This window comes from Ambystoma mexicanum, chromosome 4p, assembly GCF_040938575.1.
Source record: "Ambystoma mexicanum isolate Mex_15411 chromosome 4p, UKY_AmexF1_1, whole genome shotgun sequence".
NCBI lineage: Eukaryota > Metazoa > Chordata > Amphibia > Caudata > Ambystomatidae > Ambystoma > Ambystoma mexicanum.
Window position 1 is genome coordinate 1,008,414,393 of NC_090927.1, and position 21,808 is coordinate 1,008,436,200.

Sequence of the window (21,808 nt, forward strand, 5' to 3'; positions counted from 1 at the left end):
GGTCTTCTTTTGGAATCCTCATACCTCTTAGTCTGTGTTCTGGCCCTCTCTAAGTTTTCTTTGGCCTCCTGGTGTACTTTGATGAGGGTTTCTATCCAGGAGTCGACAGTAGGTACTGGTGTAGGATGAGGGAGAACAGAGGGTAGAACCGATGGATGGAAGCCTTGGCTACAATAAAAGGGACTGGTCTTAAGTGCTGAATGATCGGAATTGTTGTAGGCGAATTCAGCCACGGGTATCAGGAGCGACCAGTCATCCTGAACCTTGGTGGCGAAATATCGAAGATACTGCTCCAGGGTCTGATTAGCACATTCTGTGGCCCCGTTGGTTTGGGGATGATAACCAGATGAGAGGGCACGTTGGATTCCCAAAATGCGACAGAGATGTTTCCAGAATTGAGAGACGTATTGAGGTCCTCGATCAGATGTGATCTTGGAAGGAAGTCCATGTAAATGGAATATGTGTTCCAGGAAGATTCCAGCAAGCTCGGGCGAGAATGGTAGCTTACACAGGGGTGTAAAATGAGCCATATGAGTGAACAAGTCTATGGTAACCATGATGGTCGTGTATCCTCGGGAAGGTTGTAATTCCACAATGAAGTCTGTAGCAATGAATTCCCATGGCCTCGTTGGCAGTGTAGGTTGCAGTAGAAGACCCGCCGGTCTCTTGTTATCATGTTTATTTTGACTGCAAATAGTACAAGCTTTGATGCACTGCTGTACGTTGGTCTTCATTCCAGGCCACCAAAACTGTCTTTGTATGAGACGGAGGGTGTTGGTTATGCCACGATGTCCGGAGTGAAGGGTATCATGACAGAGGTTTATTATTCTTTGTTGTAATTTCTGTGTAGGAATGACCAGTGCATTGTCCTTGAATAAATATCCTTCCTTAACTCTTAGGTTCCATGGATTCTTCCTTGAAATTTCCTTCCAGAGGTCAGAGGATTGGGTTTGCACTCAAATTTCTTCCAGGAGGTTGACTGTTTGAGCTACAAAGATCGTGTGGGGAAACATCTTAGGATAGGCCCTGTCTTCAGTAGTAACATAGTCAGGACGTCAAGATAAGGCGTCAGCAATCATGTTTTGTGATCCGGGAACATGAGGGATTTGGAATTGGTACTGGGGGAAGAAGTAGGCCCAACGCGCCCGACGACTGTTCCTGCACTCCAACGACTGTAGAATTTGAAGGTTCCGATGGTCCGTGCGGACCTGAACTGGATATCTAGCACCCAGAAGTAGATGTCGCCATTCAGTGAAGGCTTGGCGGATGGCTAACAGTTCCTTTTCTAGGACGGAGTAAAGTGTCTCACTGGGAGTCAGGGTTCGTGAGAGGTAAGCAATGGGGGGTTCCAGTTTATCCTCAAGTTCTTGCTTCAAGAGCGCTCCTATGGCGTAGTTAGAGGCATCCGTTTCCACTAGGAATGGCCGATTTATGTCGAGTTGGGCCAAGATGGGGGCTTGCGTGAACTCTGTCTTTAAACGTTGGAATGCCTTATCTTGCGGTGTAGACCAGATAAAGGGGGTGTCTTTCTTCAAGAGGGCAACGATCGGCTGAACGATCTCGGAAAAGGTAGAAATGAACTTCCGGTAGAATTGGCAAAGCCCCAGGAAGGATTGAACTTGTTTCACAGACGTGGGAGCGGGCCATGCCAGTATGGCCTTTACCTTTGAAGGGTCCATACCAATTCCTTCTGGGCTAAGGATGAATCCTAGGTAGTGAACAGAAGTAACATGAAACAAGCATTTTTCGGGTTCGGCTAAAAGTTTGTGTTCACGGAGTCGTCGTAATACTGCCTTTACATGTTCTTCATGCTTTAGAGGATCCTTGGAAAAGATCAATATGTCATCCAGATAGACAATGACGAAGAGGAATAACACGTCAGAAAACACCCTAGCCATAAAACGTTGAAAAACTGCGGGGGCATTAGCTAGTCCAAAGGGCTTGACTAGATATTCATAGTGACCAAAGGGTGTTCTGAAGGCTGTTTTCCATTCGTCTCCTTCCTGGACATGGATCAAATGATAGGCACCCCAGAGATCCAACTTCGTGAATATTACAGCTTCCAGGATATCCGAGATCAGGGGCAGTGGGTATCGATCTTTGAGGGTGTATTGATTTAAGCCACGATAGTCGAGGCAAGGTCTGAGTTCCTTGGTGTCCTTCTTGGGAACAAAGAACAACGAAGCACCCGCTGGAGATTTTGAGGGTCTTATGGTGCAGTTTTCAAGGTTGGTATCCAGGTATTCTTGGAGGGCCTTTTTTTCTGGTTCGGAAAGGATGAACATTCTGCCGAAGGGAACCACTGCTGAGGGATCTGTAACTATGGCACAGTCTTCAGGTCTGTGAAGGGGTAAGGCCTGGACTATGGCAGTTGAAAATACATCAGCATATCCCTGATAGGCCTCTGGGACTTGTATGATATTGGAAACCATGAGTGGTGTTTTCTGGTCTCTTAGTGGTTCTTTAGGGGGTGTCGAGGAGAGATCCAGGAATAGACAGTGGGACATACAAAACTCTGAGCCTAGGAATAGTGATCCTGCTGTCCAATTGATATACGGATTGTGCTTCTGTAACCAGGGCATACCCAAAACCATGGGGTAATGAGCTGACTTAATGATGTTGAATGCAATCCGCTCTTGGTGATGGTTTATAGAAAGCTGGATCTCTTTTTTCTGCAGACTTATGGGTCCTGAAGTGAGGGGTCTTCTGTCGATTGCTTTCACCGACTGCATGGTGCTTCGTGTCTCGTACGGAATATGATGACTAACAGCCCAGTCTTGATCAATGAAAATTCCCATAGCTCCGCAGTCTACCAAGGCCAGAAAGGGATAGGTCTTATTCTTGGAGGGCGACAGGAAGGCCTGTAGTATCACCAAATTGTTTTGTCCAGGAGAGTTCAAGGATGGAATTGATGTGGAGCAAACATCTCTCTCCCGAAGCTCTGCTCCATCTAGGATCGGGAGCTGGCGTTTCCCGAACGCCGAGGAGAGGCTAGAGGACAGTCCCTAAGCAAGTGTTTGTCTGAGGCACAATACATGCACAACCCCGTATGAATCCTTCTCATCCTTTCTTGTGGGGATATAGGTCCATGGAAGGCTCCTACCTGCATGGGTTCTGGTTCAGAGACTGAGCCTGGGTTTGTGTCCATCTTGGTGGTACTCTCAAAGGACACTTTCGGAGGATTTCCTCTGGATTTCTTCTTCTCTGCCTTCCTTTCCTGGATACGGAAATCTATTTGCATGGCAAGGTCCATTACTGCCTGGAATGAGTTTGGGCGACCCACTCTGGCCAACTCATCCTTAATCTCCTCATTCAGTCCTCTCCTGAAAAGGTAAAACTCGCCTCAGGGGACCAATCAGCTTCCTTGACTAATTGCTTGAATCGGGTAACATAGGTGAGCATATCCTGGGATCCTTGCTGAAAGTCTAAAAGGCATTCCTGGGCACTATAGACCTGCTCTGGACGGTCAAACATGGTCTTAAGGGCTTGTATGAAGCCATCATAGTTTTCTAAGAGAGCATAGCCGGAATTAACGAGGGGTAAGGTGGGGGAGCTGTGGGGGGTCTCTCCCCAAATATATATTTGCGGGAAATAAAAAAAAATCGAACTTTTGGAAAGTCGAACCTTTGGGTTTGGTAAAATCACTTAAATTCCTTAGTATGGCCCCGAAGCCCTTGCTCCCTGCTGCATCCGTAAAGAGCACCCTTTTCATCCCTGTGTTTAACAGCGTGCGCCAAAGTGTGGTCCCGTTGAAATATGTGAGGAAATTCCTCCATACTTTTAGATCTTCTTTCACTTCTTTACCCAGTCTGACGTCTAGGTGGGGTTTGGTGCATGCTCTGGTTTTAATTCTAGGCTCCTGGAAAATACTTTTCCTTATGGAATGATTCTGGCTGCAAAATTGAGGCTGCCTGCCAGTGATTGTAGTTCCCTCACTGTGCCCTTGTTTTTTGTGCTCAGCTCTTGGATTTTTCCTAATAGTTCTGCTACCTTTGTTTTAGGGATTCTGCATACACCGTCTATTGTATCTATCTCTATACCTAAAAAGATAATGTTTGTGGATGGCTTGGTCGTTTTTCCAGCTGCCAAAGGGATACCCCAGTGTGAGGCCATCTGTCAAGGAGTTCCCCCCTTCTCACCTGAGTTCGATCTTTGCTGTATTTCTTGATCGATGGTTCTTGCGGACGGATCGAGTCTTGAATAAGGCTGCACGAGTCTCTTCCGACTCCAGCGTGCTTTCAAAGTTCCGGGATGCAAGGATCCAGGAACCCGGGAAATTTACAGAGTGCGCTACTAGCACACAAGTCCAGGAATCAAAAAAAGGAAGGAAAGGGACTAGAAATGGGGTTGGCTGGAAGAAGCAAGGAAAACAATACCGCGAGCTACGGAGTACACGTCTGGTCGCTACTTCGCAATAGGATTGAGACGCGCAGAGCCGCGGGAGGCGTGGTCTATTAATAGAATACGCTACGTCCAAGGTGTAGAGCGAGGAAGGTGTTTCACAGTGGACGGCCATGTTGGAAGTACAAGGGAGTGTAAGGCCCGTTGAGACAAGGACCAGGAAGTCCAAAAGGGGCGTGTTCTGTAGTTCATGACAGCATGCCTCCTCCGAAGACTCGTTCCTCCGGGTTTGCCTGGGTGTATAAGGTGAAATCTTCTGAGCAGTCGAGGGGCCTTGAGATTAGAAAGTGGTTCCCAGGTTCTTTCACTAGGAGGATATCCTTTCCATTAAACCAGGTATTGAAGCTGACCCCGTTTATACCTGGAGTCACATATTCGGGATACTTAATATTCCAATTGGTTGTCGACCAGCAGAGGAGGAGGTCGGCAGGATTTCCGGGAGGATTGGGTGTAGGGTTTTAATAAGGATGTGTGAAATACTGGGTGAATTTTCTTCCAGGAGTCTGGTAGTCTGATCCGGTATGAAACTGGATTGATAATTTCCTTGATGGGAAATGGACCATAGTACCGAGGGGCCAACTTGTTTGGCCATAGATGTCGGGGTAGTATTTTCGAGGACAACCAGACTTGATCACCAATTGCATAAGAAGGACCTGGTCTTCTTTTGGAATCCTCATACCTCTTAGTCTGTGTTCTGGCTCTCTCTAAGTTTTCTTTGGCCTCCTGGTGTACGTTGATAAGGGTTTCTATCCAGGAGTCGACAGTAGGTACTGGTGTAGGATGAGGGAGAACAGAGGGTAGAACCGATGGATGGAAGCCTTGGCTACAATAAAAGGGACTGGTCTGAAGTGCTGAATGATCAGAATTGTTGTAGGCAAATTCAGCCACGGGTATCAGGAGCGACCAGTCATCCTGAACCTTGGTGGCGAAACATCGAAGATACTGCTCCAGGGTCTGATTAGCACATTCTGTGGCTCCGTTGGTTTGGGGATGATAACCAGATGAGAGGGCACGTTGGATTCCCAAAATGCGACAGAGATGTTTCCAGAATTGAGAGACGTATTGAGGTCCTCGATCAGATGTGATCTTGGAAGGAAGTCCATGTAAATGGAATATGTGTTCCAGGAAGATTACAGCAAGCTCGGGCGAGAATGGTAGCTTACACAGGGGTGTAAAATGAGCCATATGAGTGAACAAGTCTATGGTAACCATGATGGTCGTGTATCCTCGGGAAGGTTGTAATTCCACAATGAAGTCTGTAGCAATGAATTCCCATGGCCTCGTTGGCAGTGTAGGTTGCAGTAGAAGACCCGCCGGTCTCTTGTTATCATGTTTATTTTGACTGCAGATAGTACAAGCTTTGATGCACTGCTGTACGCTGGTCTTCATTCCAGGCCACCAAAACTGTCTTTGTATGAGACGGAGGGTGTTGGTTATGCCACGATGTCCGGAGTGAAGGGTATCATGACAGAGGTTTATTATTCTTTGTTGTAATTTCTGTGTAGGAATGACCAGTGCATTGTCCTTGAATAAATATCCTTCCTTAACTCTTAAGTTCCATGGATTCTTCCTTGAAATATCCTTCCAGAGGTCAGAGGATTGGGTTTGCACTCAAATTTCTTCCAGGAGGTTGACTGTTTGAGCTACAAAGATCGTGTGGGGAAACATCTTAGGATAGGCCCTGTCTTCAGTAGTAACATAGTCAGGACGTCAAGATAAGGCGTCAGCAATCATGTTTTGTGATCCGGGAACATGAGGGATTTGGAATTGGTACTGGGGGAAGAAGTAGGCCCAACGCGCCCGACGACTGTTCCTGCACTCCAACGACTGTAGAATATGAAGGTTCCGATGGTCCGTGCGGACCTGAACTGGATATCTAGCACCCAGAAGTAGATGTCGCCATTCAGTGAAGGCTTGGCGGATGGCTAACAGTTCCTTTTCTAGGACGGAGTAATGTGTCTCACTGGGAGTCAGGGTTCGTGAGAGGTAAGCAATGGGGGGTTCCAGTTTATCCTCAAGTTCTTGCTTCAAGAGCGCTCCTATGGCGTAGTTAGAGGCATCCGTTTCCACTAGGAATGGCCGATTTATGTCGAGTTGGGCCAAGATGGGGGCTTGCGTGAACTCTGTCTTTAAACGTTGGAATGCCTTATCTTGCGGTGTAGACCAGATAAAGGGGGTGTCTTTCTTCAAGAGGGCAACGATCGGCTGAACGATCTCGGAAAAGGTAGAAATGAACTTCCGGTAGAATTGGCAAAGCCCCAGGAAGGATTGAACTTGTTTCACAGACGTGTGAGCGGGCCATGCCAGTATGGCCTTTACCTTTGAAGGGTCCATACCAATTCCTTCTGGGCTAAGGATGAATCCTAGGTAGTGAACAGAAGTAACATGAAACAAGCATTTTTCGGGTTCGGCTAAAAGTTTGTGTTCACGGAGTCGTTGTAATACTGCCTTTACATGTTCTTCATGCTTTAGAGGATCCTTGGAAAAGATCAATATGTCATCCAGATAGACAATGACGAAGAGGAATAACACGTCAGAAAACACCCTAGCCATAAAACGTTGAAAAACTGCCGGGGCATTAGCTAGTCCAAAGGGCTTGACTAGATATTCATAGTGACCAAAGGGTGTTCTGAAGGCTGTTTTCCATTCGTCTCCTTCCTGGACATGGATCAAATGATAGGCACCCCAGAGATCCAACTTCGTGAATATTACAGCTTCCAGGATATCCGAGATCAGGGGCAGTGGGTATCGATCTTTGAGGGTGTATTGATTTAAGCCACAATAGTCGAGGCAAGGTCTGAGTTCCTTGGTGTCCTTCTTGGGAACAAAGAACAACGAAGCACCCGCTGGAGATTTTGAGGGTCTTATGGTGCCGTTTTCAAGATTGGTATCCAGGTATTCTCGGAGGGCTTTTTTCTCTGGTTCGGAAAGGATGAACATTCTGCCGAAGGGAATCACTGCTGAGGGATCTGTAATTATGGCACAGTCTTCAGGACTGTGAAGGGGTAAGGCCTGGACTATGGCAGTTGAAAATACATCAGCATATCCCTGATAGGCCTCTGGGACTTGTATGATATTGGAAACCATGAGTGGTGTTTGCTGGTCTCTTAGTGGTTCTTTAAGGGGTGTCGAGGAGGGATCCAGGAATAGACAGTGGGACATACAAAACTCTGAGCCTAGGAATAGTGATCCTGCTGTCTAATTGATATACGGATTTTGCTTCTGTAACCAGGGCATACCCAAAACCATGGGGTAATGAGCTCACTTAATGATGTTGAATGTAATCCGCTCTTGGCGATGGTTTATGGAAAGCTGGATCTCTTTTTTCTCCAGGCTTATGGGTCCTGAAGTGAGGGGTCTTCTGTTCATTGCTTCCACCGACTGCATGGTGCTTCGTGTCTCGTACAGAATATGATGACTAACAGCCCAGTCTTGATCAATGAAAATTCCCATAGCTCCGCAGTCTACCAAGGCCAGAATGGAATAGGTCTTATTCTTGGAGGGCGACAGGAAGGCCTGTAGTATCACCAAATTGTTTTGTCCAGGAGAGTTCAAGGATGAATTGATATGGAGCAAACATCTCTCTCCCGAAGCTCTGCTCCATCTAGGATCGGGAGCTGGCGTTTCCCGAACGCCGAGGAGAGGCTAGACGACACTCCCTAAGCAAGTTTTTGTCTGAGGCACAATACATGCACAACCCCGTATGAATCCTTCTCATCCTTTCTTGCGGGGATATAGGTCCACGGAAGGCTCCTATCTGCATGGGTTCTGGTTCAGAGACTGAGCCTGGGTTTGTGTCCATCTTGGTGGTACTCTCAAAGGACAGCTTCGGAGGATTACCTCTGGATTTCTTCTTCTCTGCCTTCCTTTCCTGGATACGGAAATCTATTTGCATGGCAAGGTCCATTAGTGCCTGGAATGAGTTTGGGCGACCCACTCTGGCCAACTCATCCTTAATCTCCTCATTCAGTCCTCTCCTGAAAAGGGTAAAACTCGCCTCAGAGGACTAATCAGCTTCCTTGACTAATTGCTTGAATCGGGTAACATAGGTGAGCATATCCTGGGATCCTTGCTGAAAATCTAACAGGCATTCCTGGGCACTATAGAGCTGCTCTGGACGGTCAAACATGGTCTTAAGGGCTTGTATGAAGCCATCATAGTCATCTAGGAGAGCATAGCCGGAATTAACGAGGGGCGTAGCCCAGGTTAAGGTGTTTCCTGAAAGGTGGGAAATTATGAACCCCACCTTAGCCCTGGGAGTTGAAAAGTAGTAGGGCTTAAAAGTAAAGTGGACCAAACATGAATCCAGGAATCCGCAAAGGGTTTTTGCCGACCCATCGTATTTCTCCACTATGCCTCCCAGCAACACACTTTCTTTTGTGGCAGAATCACGGGATAGAACTAATTGTTTGAAAGCGGCGTTTTCCGCCTTTAGATTCTGCACCTCGGTTGATAGCTCTTGCATGCCACGCATCAAGTCCTGGACGGCCGCTTCCATGTCCATATCGAGTTTGGTCGGTTGGCGTCTCAAACTATCAAGGAGTTCCCCCTTCTCACCTGAGTTCGATCTATGCTGGATTTCTTGATCGATGCCTTCTTGCGGACGGATCGAGTCTTGAATAAGGCTGCACAAGTCTCTTCTGACTCCAGCGTGCGTTCAAAGTTCCTGGATGCAAGGATCCAGGAATCCGGGAAATGTACAGAGTGTGCTACTAGCACACGAGTCCAGGAATCAAGAAAGGAAGGAAAGGGGCTAGGAATGGGGTTGGCTGGAAGAAGCAAGGAAAACAATACCGCGAGCTACGGAGCACACGTCTGGTCGCTACTTCGCAATAGCATTGAGACGCGCAGAGCCGCGGGAGGCGTGGTCTATTAATAGAACACACTACGTCCAAGGTGTAGAGCGAGGAAGGTGTTTCACAGTGGACGGCCATGTTGGAAGTACAAGGGAGTGTGAGGCCCATTGAGACAAGGACTAGGAAGTCCAAAAGGGGCGTGTTCTGTAGTTCATGACACCATCTTTATTAATTTGTCCAGGGCCCTGTTGCATTCTTCCGAATCTGTTGGGCCCATCACCATAAAACTGTCCAAATAGTCCACTACTTTGACCCCTGGTACTTGTTTCTGAAAAGCCCATTGAAAAAAGGAGCTGAATTGTTCAAATAGTGTGCAGGACACTGTGCAACTCATGGGGAGGCATCTGTCCACAAAATTTATTTTATCAAAAGTGAAACCTAGCCACTGTTGTAAACTTGGATGGACTGGTAGTAACCTGAAAGCGGATTCAATGTCCAGTTTAGCCATGAGGGCTTTCCTGCCGCAGCCCTCTATTAGTCTTAGGGCCTCCTGGAAATGCGTGTAGGTAACTGCCGATTCAATGGGGGGGATCCCGTCATTGAGGGAGTGTCTCTTGGGATATGACAAATGGTGTATTAGCCTCATCTTCCTGGGTTCTTTTTTAGGTACCAGGCCTAGAGGGGACACTAGGTAGCCTGGAAATGGCATTCTTACTCACGGGCCTCCAATTCTGCCTAAATGCAGTTCTTTCTCTATTTTTTCTCTTACTACCTTGGGGTTGTCCCTAGCTGAGACCAAATTCCTTGGGATTCTTTGGGACCCTTCTCCCTTAAAAGGAATAATGAAACCTTCCTTGAAACCCAGCTTGATTGCTGAGCTGATTACTTTGTCGGGATAGTTCACTAATGCTTCACTAAGGTTTTCTGGGTTGATGGGAGTTCTGCCTGTTGCCAAAACTGACAGGGGTGCATTTTTATTGCTCTTCTTTTTTGGTATTTTTTTAAGGTAATCTGGTGCAGCTGCTTGCAGGATGATCCCTGTTACAGTTGGCGCCACCGTGCTTATTCCAGCACTCCTTCCCCCATGAGCACTGTTTTTTCCATAATTCCTGCATGGGATAGTGGATTTTGGGGCGTGGTGAGCTTTGCTCTGCCCGTGAGTTTTTGACCTAGTCCCCCATGGCTGATTTTTCTGAAAGGGCTGCTCTTCCTTCCTATGATTTTCATTTTCATTATTTCTGCTTCCCCCTTGTAAGTTTTTATTTGTCTTGCCGGTTGCCCGAGCAACGTCCTCCTCTGATGGAGGTTCAGCATTCAATATATATAGATCGTTCTTTACTTCATCCCATTCTATGGGTGGTCTTTCAGACATATTCCTTCTGAATCTTATGTCGTAGGCTAGCCACCCCTTCACCTTGTGGGCAAGTTTTACCTCTCTGATTTTATCTGCATATGCCCAGAGCTGTATTCCATCCCCCAGGATTTTTTCCATGAAAATTGTTGCCAAGATGGCAAATGATTTTGACCAGTTGTCCCAGTTCTGTTGTACCTGGGCGTTCCTGGCTATGGCCTTGTCCTCAATCTTTTTGGGATCCTAAAAGCATCCCTCCCTTTGCGTTGTGCCTCGATCAGCGAGAATATTTAAATTTATTATTTTGCCCAAATGGCTTCTTTAATTGTTATATCGATGTTCCATGCAAGAGATTTTTCGTACCTGTTAAGTATTTCAGTTTCAAAAGATTTTAGTTTTAAATCTAGCTGGGCACTGCTGAATATCATAATATCAGTGGTGGCGCTGTTGTTTAATGCTGGGGCTCTGTGGGCGTTATGGGATCTATAACTATTGTGGGTTCCAAAGGTATATTCTGACCTGTTGCCCCTTCTGGCTCCTTGGGAGCCTGTTGCTTGTCTCTGATTTCCAAAATAATCTGTTGCATCTCTTTTATATTTCTCACATAACAATGACAGTTTTTAGTTTTTGTTACATTTGCTAGAGCCTTGTTGTGTCTTGTTTTTCTTCGCTGAGGTGGGCTGTAATCCTCCCCTGTTGGCGGTGTTACCCCTTCCTTTGGTAGCCCGTACACATTTTCTCTGACCCAGTCCCAACTATAATGCTCTGCTGCCTCAATTGCAGCTTGCAAATGTGGTGATATTGGTTTTGGTGGCACGTTTTTGGGCTCCTGTGTCCTTCTTTTTAGTGCCATGCTTCCTCCTGTTTAGAAAAATAAACAAAAACGTTGTTATCTATAGCCGGTAACCTTGTGGTATGCCCCGTTTTAGGGTACTGTAAAACATGCAGCTGTTAAAATTAAGTGCCAGTACCCTGTGCAGGTAACTGTCTGTACAAGAATTATAATTGGTGTTGCCCGTTTTTAGGCATTTGTTGTGTTGCACCCTGTGACAGTCTTCTGTCTCTGCCAGGGTGTCTTTGCAGGTTTGGTTGTACTTCCCCTGTTACTGCGAGGTCCCAACAAAATCGTGTGCTTGTATCCTGCCCATGTTTGTCTTATTATTGTCTAAACGGGTTGTGTTTAATATTGTTTTCAGTTACTGCTTGATTCTAACTTGGTGCTTAAAAGACTCTGTTCTGTTGCTTCGCAGCGTTTAAATGACTTGCGCTAAGAACAAAATATGCTGCTGTGACCTATTTGTTCTTCGGTAAATTGTAACGTTTGCTGTTTGCCAGCTACGTAGAACAAAATGCCCCGGTTTTGTAGTTAATTGTTATTTCAGGGTGCGTTCCTTTATGAGGTATCGCTATTTCTTTTGCCTGCCATTTTGTTACTGCTTGTTCTCTTAACTAGGACCATTGCAATATTTGTAATATTCCCTTTGAAAACACGGTATTGCTAAACACAGCTGCTCTGTGCTGGCTTGCTTCCAAAAGGAAGCGCCGGCTTTTCGTTCTTCCCAGAGCTCTTGCCGGGCATTGTTGCTGGCAACCGAAGGGGCAGACATACTTGTATACAAAATTGCAAAGACGCCACCTGCGCCGGGTCACTTTGTTGCTGTTCTTCCTTCCTCGATCAGTTTCTGGAACGATTATTCAGCCCTGCTCCCTGTTGCCGAACGCTCCGTAGTCCTCAGCGGGGCCGCTGTAGCGATACTTCCTCTGCTACTGTTGTCGGAATCTTCCGTTGTGGCTGCTCCCAGAGAGTCGCTCTTTGAACAGGGCAATGTTCAGCTGGAGGAGGGAAGGAAAAAAGATGCTGAGTGCATGGTAAACTTTTTTCAGAAAAAGAGAGAGAGACGCTGAGTACCCAGCGAACTCTCTGTATATTTGGATCCCCGTGCAGGGTCCACAAACAGCTTGTGTTTCTCTTAGCTGAAAGCAGCTCATTATATAGGACCCAGGGATAGCCCCTGGGCCTTTGTAGTGTATCTCTGGGGGCTGTGAATCCAGCCCCAGGCCGGCATGCAGCCGACAGTCTGAGCCCCTGGGGGGGGGCTTGTCTTTGTTGTTCCCCTGCCTGGCTGACCTTGCTTCCCCTGGGTGCTTAGCACCCATTTGTTATTGTGGAAGGGTGAGGTGTTCTTTCACACCTCACCCTTCCTGCATTTTTGTAGTGCGGAGACTGCATGTCTCCTTGCTGTTCGCGGAGAGAGAGGAGCTGGGCCTTGGGGAGGGCTGCTGCCCCTCTCCAGGGCCTGCTGCCATGGGGCAGCATTACCCGGCCTCGCTTGGGGCTGCCCGGCAGCATTGCCCATAATGCACATACCTTCTGTTCCTTGGGCTATTCGAATCAGTAAGCCCCTGTGCAACTAACACCATACACTTGCTATTTCTGTTATCAGCCGAGTCTAGCCATCCGCAAAGCAAACAAACAAAACGCGTTATGTGGTCACAACCTAATCTCTATGCTCATCATGTTAGAGCAACTGAGCTTTACAGTATAATCACCTTTAGTTTATTGGTGTGGGCCAAATTCCTCTATGCCGTTCCTCAATGCTTCTATGCACAGTGGCCATCTCAGAGTGCTCATCTGGGATGCACTGATTAAGCAGGGGGATTCAGATTGGCAAATAGTCCACCTGTAATTTTCTCCACTGGAAAGAAGTGGGAGTAGAAGGTCTTGGTCTTTGTCTGTACCATGGGATTTTTCTATATCATTTGAATCCCAAAAGGCTTTGATTCCCCACCAGCTCTGTTGAAACCTGCTACTGATTGCAAGGGTAAGGGGAAGATGGAAAAAGAAGTCAGTAACGGAGGTGCTGATAGGAAGGACTCATTGGTCCTTTGTGATTTTCTCGCACTTGATGAGGTACAAAGTCACCCTACCTTCCAACATGAGGTGGTTCTCCAAGTTCACAATGATGTTGCCAGTCCTTTTTTGAGGATGGGAATCCTGAGACGAGTAACCCCTTACTGAACTTCCAAAACTCTTAGAAAACGATGATGCCATTCCAGGTCGGTTACTTTAACACTTCGGCAGCATTTGCAGCGGCTCGCCTGACAAAATATCACCCCACGAACAACAACATTCCGACTTAACAAATGCAGCAGGGAAGCCAGCAGCTTTCGCTGTGGCACACCACAATATACTCACTCGCCCTCACCGCTCAGACTCTCACACCAGAGAGACTACGAATATGAGACCATGCCCGCCGCGTTGGACAAAGATTGCTGCAGCCGAACAACATCGAAGCCTACAGTACGTATACAGTACACCACGTATGTGGACAGAGGCCACAAACACGCCAAACATCCATGAACCTTACAATGCAGCTATGACTATGCTCATCCAGTGTAGCAATGCATATAGCCGTCCAAACTGAAACACCTGACGTACCTCAACACCTCTGCCATTAGCATACAGCGACTTCCAACGAAAAGAAATTCGGTATAGCTGGCCACACATCGACTCTTCAACAATAATACTCGATCGCAAACCTTCAACAGTGCCCACCCACATGCCTGACCCTTTTTTTGGGCTGTTTAGTCAAGCCTAGCCAGTCACCTAAGTCTTAGACTGGCTCAAAATGCACACATGCATCACCTAATCTAAAACTCTTAGAACCTCCAGCACATTGACTACGGGCACCGAGGGCTTTCCAACCACAAAGCGCACTGAGTCCATACAAATGGGCAAAGAGAACTATATAAATAACCAAATAAATACAATACAATACAATACTTCCAGTGCTGCATGTGTATCTCAAACCCTTAGCATTACATTCTCAGTTCACAGTATATGACCTTCATGTTCTATTCACCTTGATTGAAACATGTTGCGTCAGGAGCGGGGGCTTGGGTCAGAAAGCGTGCTTTTATGTGTTTGGTGGGAATCCAATCAGTACTTTTGTTGCAAACAACTGAAATGTACGTCTCAAAAATTTAGTGATATTTGGATCCGCTCCGCAGACTTATTTTCCTGTTCGCTCTGCGGGCCGAAGTCTCATTTGCCTGCGGTACGCCGTGATGTCGGTGAACATTGGACGTGGCCGATGGTCGGCTGGAGGAAAGTGTGCTGTGCATCAGGAAACGCCAAAATGGTGTATCAGAGGCGAGAGCACCGTAGGAAGGCTCTGGAAAATATACTGTACACCATATGTTGGCAGCAAGAAGGGAGGGAAAGTGTGGGGGTGTGAGAAGTGATTGATGTGAGATATGTGAATAGGTGGAAGAAGACGGAGGAGTGGCTGCAGTATTTGTGAATATTGCGCCAAATCGCGGGTACCTAGACAGGCGACTACTTTGTGTGGTGATTGCAGGCAGCTGTCGTAACAGCCAGATAGCGTGTGCCATGACCTGTTTGCGCCAACCTCTTTCCGTGGTGAGTGGTGGCAGGTGATTTTCAGAAGGGGAGTGATTTGCACATGACATAGGTTGGGTGGGAGCATGGGTGGCTGTGCTGCACGGATGGATTGTGGTAGTTGGGCACATGGTGGCATGCATGGGTGCATGAAGGTGAGGTGGGTCTGTTGAAGGGTTAGACTATTGGGTGCATGGCCCAAAGCCGTAGGCCTTAGGGCATGCAGTCAAGAGCCTAGGCCTTCAGCACACCCACCGTAGCAATGCATGTCTGACTCTGCATTCGGTAGAGGGTGGTGATTCCATAGTGTGGTGTATGCAGATAGGTTGGAGTAGGGCCAATGTTGCGAACAGTATGTGCGTAGGTTGGCAGTTACAGAATACTTTGTGAATGGAAGTGTGTACGGCCATAGTATGTGAATGAAAGTGCACTGGGGTGCAGGAGACAGTGGTTTCTTTCTACATTATTGTAACGGTTCCACTTTTTTGCTGCATAGCTCCATGGCGGTGCGCAGGTTGGGTAGGGGTGCTGGTGGCAGTGGTGTGTATGTGGATTGTCGTACTTGTTGACATGGTGACATGCATGGTGGCATTACGTTGCAGTGGGTGTGTTCAAGGCCTAGACTATTGGGTGCATGGCCAGAGGCCGTAGGCCATGCACTCAAGAGCCATGAGCTTGAGCACACGCACTGCAGTAATGCATTTGTGACTGTGCATCAGTTAGAGGGTGGTGACTTGTACGGAATGGGTGTGGAGCACATTTCAGACGCAATGGAGCAGCAGAAGTGAGCTGGCATGTGTGTACAATTGGTTGCACAGGTGAGGTCACTGTTAGAACATTGTAAAGTTTTTATGTGTGGTTGGAGATGGTGCAGTGAAAAGTCACGCAGTGTGGGCAATGGGTGCAGTGTTTGCATACTGTCAGTATGGAAGAGGGTTTGGTTGAAGTGCAGTTTATATGTGCTTTGATAGTGTGCTGTGTGCAGATTGATTGGAGTAGGGGCAATGTTGTGAACATTTTGTGGTTAGGTTGGCAGTGCCACAATACTTTCTGAGTGGAAGTGGGTAAGACCATACAATGTGAATGAAAGGGTTAAGGTGTGCCGGAGACAGTGTAATGTTTGTAGAATATGGTAACCTTTGCATTTAACGCTGTGTAGCTGCATTGTGGTGTGCAGGTTGGGTAGGAGTGCTGGTGCCAGTGGTGTGTATGTGGATAGTGGTAGTTGGTGACATGCTGACATCTATGGTTGCATTATGGTGCGGGAATGTGTGCAAGGAGCACACCCACTGCAGCAATGCAGGTTTGACAGTGCATCAGGTACAGGGTGGTGATCTTTGGAGAATGTGTGTGGAGCACATTGTAGACGTGCACAGCAGAACAAGAGAGTTGAAAAGCATTTATTGTGCGTTCCATGGTTGTGGTGATAGTTGCAACATGCTACAGTATTTGGTATACAGCAGGAGATGGTGCATTGAGAAGGTGTGCAGTGTGGCCAAAGGGTGCAGTGTTTATATAATGTGAGTATGGACGAGGGTGTGGTTGAAGTGCAGCTTATATGTGCTTGGTTAGTGTGCTGTGTGCAGATTTATTGAATTAGGCCCAATGTTGTGAAGCTGTTGTGCTTAGGTTGCCAATGACACAAGACTTTGTGAATGGCAGTGGGTAGGGGTGGTGCAGGCTGTGGTATGCTTGTGGATTCTGCTAATTGTGACACGTTTTCGTGAATGGATGTTCTATGGTGTGGGGGAGTTGGGTAGAAGTGCCAGTACGTATGCTACATTTGTGCATAATGTTAGCTGCCCACATGGTCGCATGCATGTATCCATAGTGTTGTGGTGGGTGTGGGCAAGGGCTGCACTGTTGTGTGCATGGCCAAAGGTGTGCTGGGTGCGCCGCAGGATCTTTGGTGGATTCTGCTCTACTTTCAGGATTACACGTGCCAGATCCTGGATGGCCATGTGGATGTATGCGGATGGAGAAATTGTGCATACCTTTACTGAAGTTTACAATGGACGAGCTTTGGAATGGCACAACACTTGTACTGTAAATGAGTAATGGTACATTTGAAGTGTTGTATAGGAGTGACAGTGTTGGATGAGGGTGGCTTCGATGCGATTGGTGGATGTGTGTGTGCCTATTTACGCGTAACTCAATGAGGTAGTGCTGCAAATAAGATAGTGGAAAGGGAAGAAGGACTGCTCCAGTTTTACAGGGGTGCAGCCCTCGCGCTACTTTGGGAGGCGGACGTGCCACAATCTGCCCTTCCCAACATGTTGCCCAATTGACATGGGATTGTGGGGATTGTCCACTCAGGTGATTAGGGTTGCAGCAATAGGAAGAAGGACTCCTGCTTCACTCGGGCCCGGCCCTCGCCATACTTGGGGAAGCACATGTACCACATTCTGTGCTTGTCGCCATGCTGGCCTATGGAAATGGGACTGTAGGGATTGTCCTATCAGGTGCTCAGGGTGTGCGTCACAGGAAAGCGCACCGATAGGAAGAAGGACTCCTCCTGCTTCACTACGTTTACGCCATGGTGGTTGGCGGACTTACCGCCCCATTCCGAGGTTGGCGGGGGCGGTAAGTCCCCAATCCCCATTTACCCTTCCCCATTCCCATTTTTGCCCCATAGGGCATAATGGGAGTGGGGAAGGCGTTAATTACGCCACCGTAAATTACGGTGGCGTAATTAACTCCATGGTCCCTTAGCGCCATGGATTTTAACACCTGCTAAAAGCAGGTGTTAAAAGCGCCATGGCGCTAAGGAACCTCGTACTCAGGCGGTAAGGGTCGGCGCTGTTAACGCTGCCGTAAACCCCTTACCGCCTGGGTCGTAATGAGGCCCAATGTCTACGTTTCTGCATGGGGTGGTTGCTATACTGGAAACAAGTCTGTAGTGCAATGGTGTTTATAGCAATGAATTGTATATTGAATTATGTACCTCATGATAGTTCCTGTTGCACACCCTATGACCATAATGATGACATCACAGATCACGTCACTGATGACATCACTAATTACATTACAACAGTAACTGGCATTAGGCATGGCCTACAGCCATGGTCAGTGTGCATGGCCAAATATATTATAACACATTAATGGGTACTAGTCATGGCCTTCAGTTATGGACAGTGGTCACAACCTTCGCCCATGTGCACTGAATATTTTAAAACACTAATAGGCTACAAACCATAGATTTTGGCTTTTACCAGTGGATATAGCTTTCAACCGTATCCACTGTATATTATGTACACTGCTCAGGCACTAGCCATGGACTTTAGCACAATACTGGCCAATGACCACAATCTTTGGCTGTGCCCACTATATATTCTAACATATAAATGGGCCACTAGCCATGGCCTTTGACCTTGATCCGTTTGTACATCTTTTGGCCATGTCCACTGTATATTTTAAAATAATAAAATGCAATAAGCGATGGCCTTCGGCCGTGCCCGCTGTATATTATGTACCCTAACTAGCCACTAGCCATGGTCTTTAACACAATACTAGCCAGTGATCACAGCCTTTGGCTGTGCTGCCTGTATTTTCTAACATATTAATGGGCAATAGCTATGACCTTTAGCCATGGCCAATGGCTACAGCTTTCAACGTTGCCCACTGTATATTTTAAAACAATGATGGACTACTAAGCATGGCTTTTAACCATGCACATTGGTATTTTTGAACACTAACCAACCACAAGCTATGGCCTTTGGTACTGGCCAGTGACTGCAGCCTTTGTCATGGCCAAGTCCACAGCCTAAATTGTTATTACGGTAATCATACTTTTCATGAGCTAACTTATAAATTATGTTATGTCTAATTCCATTATTGATGTAATCAGTTAGATTCAATGGGCCTCATTACACGGAAGGTGGTGAACCATGGCGCTACTAGCGCCATGGTTCATGCCGGTAAAACACCGGCACCGCCTTGGTGGAAAGGGGAATTACCGCCCCATTCCAAGGTTGGCGGGGCGGTAATTCCCCCTTCTACCATTGCCCTTCCCCATTCCCATTTTTGCCCCATAGGGCTCTATGGGAATGGGGAAGGCGCTAATTACGGTACCGCAAATTGCGGTACCGTAATTAGCGCCACTGGTCCCTTTGCGGGTTGGTTTTTAACCTGCAAAAAGCAGGCGTTAAATTCCCCAACCCGCAAAGGAACCTCGTAGTAAGGCGGTAAGGATTTACCGGTAGCGGTAAAATACCGGTACCGGTAAACCCTTACCGCCTACCGTGTAATGAGGCCCAATGTAATTAGTGTTGTCATCAGTGATGTCATCAGTGATGTGATTTGTGATAGCATCCCTGTCGTCATAAGCTGTGCAACAGGGGTGCGAAGTTAAAGTGGCTTTAGCAGAATTTCAAGTGTTTTGTTGCATTAAGTTCTCACCTTAACGTCCGTGATACTCAAGTTTTTTCCGTGACTTTCAAAGGTTTTGTTACAAGGTATTGCTCACCTTAACATCCCTGCAACAAAAGTGTTTTCCTTGAATTTCAAGGGTTTTGATATTCCATAGATTTTTAGAACGCCTCCAGATCACTAGCATGGTCATCGCCATGATCAGTGGGCACAGCCTTTGGCCGTGCCCACTGTCCATTTTAAAATGCTCCAGACCACTAGCCATGGCCTTCGGATTGCAGGCTTTGAGAACTCAAAATGTTTTTAGGCAATGCGCAAGGGATGTTTGGACATGGCTGACATTGCAGCCACGTCTAAATGACCTCATGCCAAATAAGATTGCAGGACTGTACTGCAACAAACCTCACCACCTCCCAGTTGCGTTGCTTTTCTTTTAATTACATTAAATTAGTTAAATAAAAAGAAATAAACATACAGCCTTGAACCCTGGCCTGCCAGAGGAAAAGGTCCAGCATTTAACCACTAGGCCACGACAGCTTGCTGGTTCAGCAGGCATACATTTCATAGTTAGCCTATAATTTAATATGTTCAATGATAAAAGGCTAGGTATGAAACTTGTGAGAATCCAAACAATGACATCTTTATAGCATAACGGTTAAGTGCTGCATCTCAAACTCCTGCAGGTCAGGGTTCTCCAATGGCAGTGTTAAGCATAAATGTGATTTTCTTTTTTAATTTAATTTTTTCAGTTTTTTTAATGTTGCCCAGAGACAGTGTGGTCCTCTTTTTGAGTATATGTGCAGTGTAAGGGGGAATGTGTGGTGTGAGGGTGTGCATGTCATCTGAGAGGGTGTGCATGCAATGTGTGTGTGTTTGATATGAGCATGTGTGTATGTGTGTGTAGATGGTGTGAAGGTGTTTGTGAAGCATTGGGCGCACAGTGTGCATTTGCTCCATGATGGCGAGTGTGAGTGTGTGCACCTGTGTGTGTATGTGAGCATTGTGACACAATGAGTGTGAGTTTTCAGTGTCAGTGTGTGTGCGTGTGTGCGCATGCTTCCATGTAATTCGCAAGAGGCCCATCCAGTTCTTGTTTTATTTTGCATTTTGTGACTTGTAGTTTTGTTTTGTCCATTAAGTGTCCTATACTACAAAATGTCCCAAAAATGCAAAGAAAAAAAGGAACTCTGAATGATCATCTTACAAATAACAAGGGACGTGTGGCATGTAACAATATATACAAGACATGTAACTCGGCTAGGCAGCAAGATAAGTAGCAGTCTGATTTTTGAGTAAAGTAATATGTGATCATCAGAATGATGAAGGAAAAGGATTGATAAGAAAGATGAATGATTTTAGAGAATAGGAAAAATGCTATGTTGACAAGTTTTCTTGTCTTGTTCTTTTTTTTTCCTTCTTTATGTGTATCTATTTTTAAAACGTTTGTATAAACTAAATGAAATAAAAAATAAAAAAATGATGTATAAAAGATTGCAGGCTTTGAGAATTCCCAATGTTTTTAGTTAATGCCCTTTGCGATTACATTATTTGCAGAGGACCACACACTTTGGTTAGGCAGCGGGACCACCGCCTCCCGCCCCACATCCAAGGCTGCCCTCTTTCGCAAGCCACTCCCATTCACCATGACTCCCCAGGCTGACAACGACCCTAGGTGGATTGAACTTCGTAAAGGCGGTGGGAGAGGAGAAATCTCTGACCCTTCACGATATGTTCATTAACCTGGTAGGGGGTGAGATTAAGACCATTGTTAATACCATTCCACCAGAAGAACAAACAGATTTGGCCACACTGATTGCCTCCCTCAACTGAAAACTTGTGATTGAGCCCAACAGAGACTAAGAGAGATATATGTTCAACCAATGCACACAGAGCAGAAGAGACCGTGGACAAATTAATCACCTGCCTCCGAGTGAAGACCGCCCATTGCCATTTCCACGCATTCTCTGCTGATGAAGCAATACATCTGCGGGTGATAGAAGGTTGCCAATCACTCGCCCTCAGAAAACAATTGCTGAAGCCCCTCTCCATCGACGAAGTAAGCGAGATGGCGAGAATCTTTGAGAGGGTAGACATTCAAGCAGCCTCCATAATGGGAAACCCGAATGTGAAGCAGGAGAAAGGGGAAACCCTTGCTGCCATCCAACCAGCACCTCAACAGCCCGTGGACAGAGGAGCCATGTCCAACAGAGCGCCCAACTAAATGGGCCTCAGAACACAAAGACAATGCTACCGGTGTGGAATGAACTTCCCACACTCAGGGACCTCCCCAGCACTATCACAAAGATGCGCCAACTGCGGCAGAGAAGGCCATTTCTAATCGGTCTGCAGGGAAGGGAGGCCATTCCCCACCCCTCGAATGCACCGCAGCAACAGGACAGAACATCCCACAGCCTACCAGAACAGGCCCTACTATCAAGGACAACGACAGCACGTCAGAGCAGTAGAGGAAGTCTCCCCCCAAGAATATGG